The sequence below is a fragment of the Micromesistius poutassou genome, assembly GCF_964030765.1.
Source record: "Micromesistius poutassou genome assembly, chromosome: 10".
Classification (NCBI taxonomy): Eukaryota; Metazoa; Chordata; class Actinopteri; order Gadiformes; family Gadidae; genus Micromesistius; species Micromesistius poutassou.
The window spans coordinates 12401284-12409715 of record NC_140280.1 but is presented as its reverse complement, the minus strand read 5'-3'; the positions used below and the strand labels follow the sequence as shown (position 1 = coordinate 12409715).

The window sequence follows — 8432 nt, the reverse complement described above, 5'->3', positions numbered from 1 at the left end:
AGAGAGACACAGAGAGAGAGACAGACAGAGACAGAGTGGGGAAGAGAGTGTGTGAGGGGAGAATCAGGGGTGGGGGGGAGTGGCATGAGGACGAAGACCAAGTGTCAGACTGTATTGAGGAAGGGAGGGGAGGCGGGATGGAGGGGTGGGGGGTGGTGGGGGGGTGCGAGGACATGGTTTCCTTTCCGCGGGATAGCTTATGGCGTTGGTAGCATCATCCTGCCTGAAACCCGATCCAAACCCCTTCACCCCCCAGCCCCCCAGACCTCCACACACCCCAGGCACTGCTCCATATCAGTCTGTCAACAGACCTCCGGAGGTAGAGAGAGATAGAGACAGACAGTGTGGGAGAGAGAGAGAGAGAGAGAGAGAGAGAGAGAATATAAGAGCAAGGGGAGAGAGAGAGAGAGAGAGAGAGAGAGAGAGAGAGTGAGAGAGAGAGGGAGAGAGAGAGTGGAGAGAAGAGAGAGAGAGAGGGAGAGGAGAGAGAGAGAGAGCGAGAGAGAGAGAGAGAGAAAGAGAGAGGGAGAGGAGAGAGAGAGAGAGAGCGAGAGAAAGAGAGAGGGAGAGGAGAGAGAGAGAGATTATATGAGTGGGAGAGGAGAGAGAGAGTTAGAGGGGGCGGAGAGATAGGGGGAAGACAGAGAGAGAGAAAGAGGGGGGTCTAAAGGGGGGAGGAAGAGAAAAAGAGAGAGAGGAGAGAGATAATAGGAGTGGGAGAGGAAGAGAGAGAGAGTTAGGGAGAGGCAGAGAGAGCTAGGGAGGAAGAGAGGAGAGAAAAAGAGAGGAGAGAGAAGTGAATCAGTGCACAAGGGAGACAGAGTGGGTGAGGAGGGAGAGGCGAAGGGAGGGGATAGACAGCGATTCAGTAAGAGCACAGAGAGTCAACTCAAGAAGTCCCAGCGAAAGAGGGGAGGACAGATCGATAAATACATGGATAGACAGATGATTGATTTTATTCATTCATTGATGACTCATTGATTGATTACTTTTCAGAATGTTGAAGCTGTGTTGTTATGAACAGAAGCATACTCCAATAGCTGTTGCCTGAACACGCGTGTCATTGTGTATCTGTTTTGTGTTTTCTATAATATTATCTAAGATGCTTTGGATAGCCTCCACCAAATATATGATATTATATGATATATGAAATTACACAGAATTGCATTAAATTATCATATTATATTATTTATGACCACCCGTCTACGAGTCTGACCTTTGGTCATATTGTCTGTCTGAACACATTCTCTCTGTCCTCTATGTCTGTGTGTGTGTATTACCAGAACAGATGCATGGAGGGTTGAATGAATGAATGGATGAATGGGGGAATGGATGGGTGAATGGATGGATAGGCTGGAGAGGTGAATAAGCTATATCCCTTGTGAGTCAGAGATGAATGTTGTTAATACTGTGTGTATGTGGGTTGTGTTTGTGCCCTATAGATACAACAATAGACATCATAGATACAACATATAGACATCATAGATACAACATATAGACATCCTATAGATACAACATATAGACATCATAGATACAACATATAGACATCCTATACAACATATAGACATCATAGATACAACATATAGACATCCTATAGATAGAACACAGTCATCTCAATCCAGTGAACCTGTGAGGCTGCAGTTTACGGCCTTGTGTCTCTCAGTTTCCTCCTGCACTGAACCTTCAGCGACTCCTCTCTGTAGACAATAATCACATGCAGCAGGTCACGCACACTCACATGCTTCCTACATGCAGAAAGATAAACACACACACACACACACACACACACACACACACACACACACACACAATCATACACGCATTTACAGAGACACACAAGTGCACATGCACACACATGCACATCGTTGTGTTGGTGCGATTTGGGCGTGGAAAGGTCTACAGCTGCTGTTCCATTAGGCGACTAGGCCTCGCTCCATTGGCTGCGGACGAAGCCCCTGAAATAGCAGGCTATAGATTGGCTATTTGCCAAGCAGTCATTTCCTGTGTCTAAAGAGGCAGCCACTGCAGGGCCTCAAATGCATTTCCTGACTGTGTATAAAAGTTTTATTAATGACTAGGAGTGCATCATTGGCTAACATAGGATGGGAGGAGGGCGAGTGAGAGAGTGAGAGAGAGAGAGAGAGAGAGAGAGAGAGAGATGAGAGAGAGAGAGACGAGAGAGAGAGAGAGAGAGCAAGAGAAAGAGAGAGAGAGAGAGAGAAAGAGAGAGATAGAGAGATAAAGAGAGAGAGAGAGAGAAAGAGAGAGAGAGAGAGAGAGAGAGAGAGAGAGAGAGAGAGAGCATGAGAGAGATGCAGGGTGTAAAAATGGCCAAGATACTGAGAGAAGATGAAGAAAATGCCAGAGAGAGTGAGAGAGAGACAGACACAGAGACAGACAGAGAGAGAGGGCAAGATAGAGTGAGAGGAGCAGGGGGAGAGAGAGAGAAAGAGAGAGTGGAGAGAGAGAGAGAGAGGAAAGCAGGGTGAGAGAGAGAGAGAGGAGCCGGGAGAGAGAGAAAGAGAGAGAAAGAGGAACAGGGAGAGAGAGGGTGGCAGAAAGGAAGAGGGAGAGAGAGAGGAACAGGGATAGACAATGGAAGACATTGATGGATGGAGTGGGTGATGGAGAGATAAGATTAAATGAGAGTGACCAGGACTTTATAGAAATGAGAGCGTGGGGGGGGGGGGGCAAAGCATGGCGTCAGGGCCCTAATGCCGGGCTGCTTACTTGTCCACAGTCTGTGACCTCGTTGACAGCTCTCTTGCGTCTCCATAGAAGATCACAGACAGAGTTGTTGACAGCGTGTCTGTGGAGAGTCACCACATCACTTCAAACCAATACCACTGTGTATAGTCGAGATATCTCATGTGTGTTCCACCTTAAAGTGACACATCATGGGTTCATGCCATCCAGTGTTGGCTAACATTTAAGTAACGGCTGCGTCTTTTTTGGGGGGAAAAGTTAAGATTTTCTTGTTTTTAAAGCCCCTCCTTGTTTTTAGCTCTTGTTTTGTAAGGTTTGGATTGCATGCTATTGATTTGTACTACATGCGTGCTTTACCAGACGGGTTAATCATTCATTAGCGAGAGAGAGAGAGAGACAGAGAGAGAGAGATGATATACACCAACACAATCACATTACCAGTGGGCAAGATGAGCGATGATATTACCGTCCAGTCAGGATGAAGAGCGAGACAGGGAGAACACAGGTGAAGATAACGGGACACAAGGGAACGCCTGTGATTGGAGAGATCTACAGACACGTGCAACCAATTAGAAAGACAGACAGACAGACAGACAGACAGACAGACAGACAAAGACAGAGAGACAGAGATAGACAGAAAGAGAGTCAGATGGACAGACAGACAGAGATAGACTGACAGACAATCAGAGACGGACAGATGTATCCCACAGGTATCCATCTGAAGCAGGAGCTATGAGAGAAAATGGGCAGATTCATGGAATCACATTAGATCTTGGATTGTGTTGCCACTCTTCTGTCAGTTCATTGGATGCGTATGATCACCATTTGTTCATTGTTGTCGATTAAACATAATACTATACCTCTTTAACTTCCAAATAACCATATGATATAATGTATTATATTTGTTTGTTTGTGTAGATCAAAGTCTCCCAACACACAGATTGTAGGATGACCCAGCATTAGATGTGTCGAGGTGGTTTCTGAAAGTGTGGGTGTGACGAAGATGCGTAGCTCTCTGAGGTGCCGGTGGGAGGAAGGAAGGGAATTAAGAGGGAGGAATCTCCGGCGAGTGTTGACCATACACGGTATGAGAACATGGCCGTGGTGACTTGACAGATCTGCGTCTATTCGTTGCTATTTAGAGGAACCTAATGAACAACATCAAACCTGCAATTGAAGAATTCACTCTTCCAGACGAGACGTATCGTATAGGAAGAAGGAGCCTCAAAGACTCTAATGGAAAGCAAAAGGCTTCAAATGAGGGCCAGCCACACATCCGTGTGGATGTGAAGCATGTACACAGCCAAAGTGGTGTAAAAATGAAAAAAATGAAAAAAACAACAAAGTATTATAAAAAGCTAAAAACGAAGTGAAATATGATTTATCCTGCATCCTAGTTTGGGGGACCGTGTTAAGCTTGACTTCCCAGTTGACATTCTCCCTGCGTTGTGGTCCCATCACAGCACCTATAGCGACATGAACGCATGCTGAGGAAGGGCGGGGGAGGTATATGTACTTAAATACTTTGGTGCAATGGCTGTACTAGAATCGCCTCATAGACATTCTATGCCAGTGGTGTGGAATAACACACCACTGTAGATAGAGCCTCTCAGCTTCATAGTCTCCAGTATACTGATGACAACTGTGTCCGGCCACATGAATGCTTTCATTAAAGAAAAAAACATGCTGCGTACGTGTGTTTGGTTAATTTGGGCAGACCTTCCGATGTAAATCCCTTACGTTGATAGTTCTGAACCTTGCTTTCTCTCTCTGGAGGGTCAGTCTACATGACTCAACGTTGCACAGCGTTAAGCAGATGTATTTCCTTGGTAATGTCATGCCTCTACTGCTGCATGGGAGTCAAACCTCCAGGGCGGTGGTTTGACTCCTTGACACCCAGGGATTGTGTCCGTCCCTCTGCAGCCCTAGCAGGGCTCTGCCTCCCTGCAGGGTCCTCTAGTGGGTCGCTGACCCACCATAGGGGCCTGTTGACTGGGGAGGAGCGGGGTCAGGCAGTGGTGTGTGTGTGTGTGTGTGTGTGTGTGTGTGTGTGTGTGTGTGTGTGTGTGTGTGTGTGTGTGTGTGTGTGTGTGTGTGTGTGTGTGTAGGGAAGGGGGGGAGACTGTCTGTCAATTGAAAGCAGGTAGAGAGATGCCACTCATCTAGCTGCAAGTGTCTGTCAATATATATATATGTATATATATATAGAGAGAGAGAGAGAGAGAGAGAGAGAGAGAGAGAGAATCCAAATGCCATAAAGAATAGTAGGAAGAGACACATACAGACATTGGTAGGGAGAGATACAGCAAAAGTGAGTTAGAGTGACAGCGAGAGACTCAAGTAGGAGGCAATGTGGAGAGAGAGAGAGAGAGAGAGAGAGAGAGAGGGATAGGATGAATGAGAGAGATAGTGCAAGGGAGAGAAAAGAGAGTGAGAAAGAAAGAGTAAGAGACAGAGAGATAGCGAGAGAAAGAGAGGGAGAAAGACAGTGAGGGAAAGAGCAAGAGAGAGAAAGAGAAGGGGAGCGAGCGAGAGGGGAGAGTGTGTCTGTGTGGTTGAGTGCAGTGCCAGGCCCCAGCCATGGTAATGGGGAAGCATTGATCGGAGCTGATAACTCTAGCTCTTTGATGTGGATAATGCAGTCTCTCTCTTCCTGCCTCTCGCATCGCATCAGCTTTACACCCGAAAGCCCTGGAGCTGTACAGGATATTGGCTTTACAGACAGTCGGAGGGAGGGAGGGAGGGAGGAAGAGAGAGAGTGAAAGTGAGTTAGAGAGACAATGAGAGAGGAAAGCAGAGGAAGGGGGAGGAGAGAGAGATAATGATGGGGGAATATTTAAGAGTCTGTGTGCGGTTTTGCAGCAAAATAGAAATGTACGTGAACACTCTTTCTCTCGGGTCAGCGATATGCACACCACTGTGTTTACGATTGAATCACACTTCTTATATTATTTCCTTCCGTTCAAGATCAAATGGTAACACTTATAACACTTTCATTGATAAGCTATTAATATAACATTCACACGTTGGTAGTTAATTAAACATGGACTTGGATTTGATCATATTACAGATGTGAGAGGCTGAAAGGTTCATCATTAATGATGTTACTTACTATTTAGATCAGATTTGTAAGTATGTGATTTGTTAGTATGTAGTAAATAATCCATAAATATATTAATAAATACTAAGCAAGTCATTCATAACATTTTGCTGCACCTAGTCTAAAGTTGCAACTCATCCGGTATCTGCTAGTAAAATGCAGTTAGGCCAATTGTTAACTCTTTATTTAGTCACGTTTTATGAATGATTTGTTAGTATTTTTTGAATAATCTTTATGTTGATAAATTCATTTGGAGACAGACATTTTGCAGCACCTAAGTAGCAACTTATCCAGTATCTGCTAGTATAATGCAGTTAGGCCTATTGTTTATTGATTATTTAATTATGTTTTACAGCAACTTTAAAGAAACTTGAGATCAGGTGCTGCCAAAAGGTTGATGAATATGAATTGATCAATAGCAATCAATATCAAATATCAAATCAAAGCGTTTTACAAAGAAAGAATCACATATCATTTTTCAACTACTGTGATTAGGCATGCGCCTAACTAATCTCTTTCTATATGATAAGGAAGCAGTAGTTCATGGTTTATTCATCATTAACGAAGTAGGCCTCCTTGGGAATGGCTTCTCAATGGCACCACTTCCACTACCGATTTAACTTCCTTGATGCTGAAATAATATTTGATAGCACCTCATTCGGGGGATGGATTTTTCTCTCACTGTTTGCCTCCATCCTAGAAGAGGATCTTTCACTCTTTATTTCTTTACAATGTACTTCCCCTCATAAGTTATGCATGAGGTCTACGAGCAGCACAACGGCTGCAGCGATTGATTTAGTCAAGAAATGTGTCACAGAAATGGCTGGAGAACATTCCTACGTTACGATGAAGAAGCCGTTATCGCCTTGTGACCACAGTGTCGGCCTTCTTTCAGTGTATTTTAAACTGGTGACAAATCAAGTTCAATATTGGGTCAAAACTTTTCACTTACAGGCCACTGCTTTTTTCACATTCTGTAATATAAACAGATATAAAAACATGTAATCATGTGGAAAAAGTTACATTACATCTCAAACAAAAAAACCTGCAAAACATACTTTATTTTCATGTTTTCTTTCCCCCTGATGGGTAGTTTGAGCCTGAGCTTGGACTGCTCGGTGTGTCTGATTACAGCACCCGTCACTCGCTGAAATCAACATGGTTGACGAGCAGCCAACTGAGCCAAGCCCTACAGAGCTGGCATGACCTCATTCTCCATCTCTGTGCAGCTCTCGCTCACTCACTTTAATGGTTACACTTACCGACCTCTGCTGGTCATATTGGGAATTTCCAGAGTGTCCTTTATATACACTAGATATAAAACAAATACAATGTAGTTGCAGGAGATTTGCAGGTAGAAATTGTGCATTGTGCGTGTAGAGTGACGAAACCCTTCGATTCAGTCATAGTGGGGAAACCGGCCTTGAGCAGTGAGACTATCTGAACCCATTTCTCCAAAATCTATTTCGGATGCCGCTACAAATGTGGAGAATTTTGGCGCCATCTTGTGGCAGCTTCACCTGGATATGTATCGTTATGCCGTTCGTGAATAATTTATATTTGACTCCTTCATTAAATCTCCTTCAGAAATCAGGTGGGCAACGAAGTGTAACCAAAACAAAATCATGCCTTTTTTGTGTGTCATGCAGGTCAGGGGTCAGGACCTCAAGAGGAATCTGTTTATGTGTCAACAATTCTACTTGACAAGTTTGTTACAGAATACTAAACCAATATAGCCAATATAAATCCAATGAATTCACACTTAGAAAATGTAAAACATGAAACACAATACTTGCAAACAGAAGATTTATTAAAATCATGCATTTTATAAGGAAAAACAAACTGCATAGAGGACCAACAAAGCACATATAGTAAAATACACTTAAAATACACTTAAAATACCAGCTATGACCGTTCATCCCTGCCATCTCATTGGACAGAGCCAAGCAATTAAGGAGACAGCCAGGGTTGACCATTCATAGAAAAAGTCTATTTAAGAAAATATATCTCATGCAAAATCAGACCATAACATAAACTACAACTGGTCACTTGACAAACTATTTATATTGTTTCCATATCTCAAAAACAAAGATTCTGACTATTACATTTGCGATTACTCTGAAAACAAGCCAATGATGGATATTATCTTAAGATTTGATAATGTGTTATATTTTCCAATAATAAGCTTTTAATTCCACACCTTCAATTCCTGTCAATGTCCAACTTAGACTAGATAAGTTCACATTCGTCTTTTGTAAAGTGGAAATCAGAATCAGTAGTTTTCATCCCCTCACAAAATAAGTTTGAATAGGGTTTGAATCCTATACAAAATGCAGACATTCACTCTATGGTTTCTTCGGCTGACATCGGTAGGCAAATGGGAATATAAGTGCTTTTGGGACTATTGCAATGAGACTCTTACTGAGGGAACATGGATGTTCCCAGCTAACTGGATATAGTATGGTCATAATAAACCTGAGCCAACCTTTGCTTTTCAATATGGAAACAAGGAAACCACAAAGCCCTTTTGTGACTAGAATAAGCCGCGTCAATAGATCACAATATTTTCAAGGTGGTGTTCAACAGAAACATGGTGGAAGTGTTTTCCCTCTTTATACACACACCT

The 8432-nt window shown here is 43.3% G+C and overlaps 1 protein-coding gene across 2 annotated transcripts in view; it reads right to left on the bottom strand.

The window, feature by feature from the left end:
* Positions 1-7595: 7595 nt before the first annotated feature.
* pof1b (POF1B actin binding protein) overlaps positions 7596-8432 on the bottom strand; it is a 22767-nt gene continuing 21930 nt past the window's right edge. For both annotated transcript variants that reach the window (XM_084474628.1, XM_084474629.1), the window contains exon 13: positions 7596-8432. This exon is cut by the window's right edge. The gene's annotated coding sequence lies outside the window, so the exon portion shown is untranslated.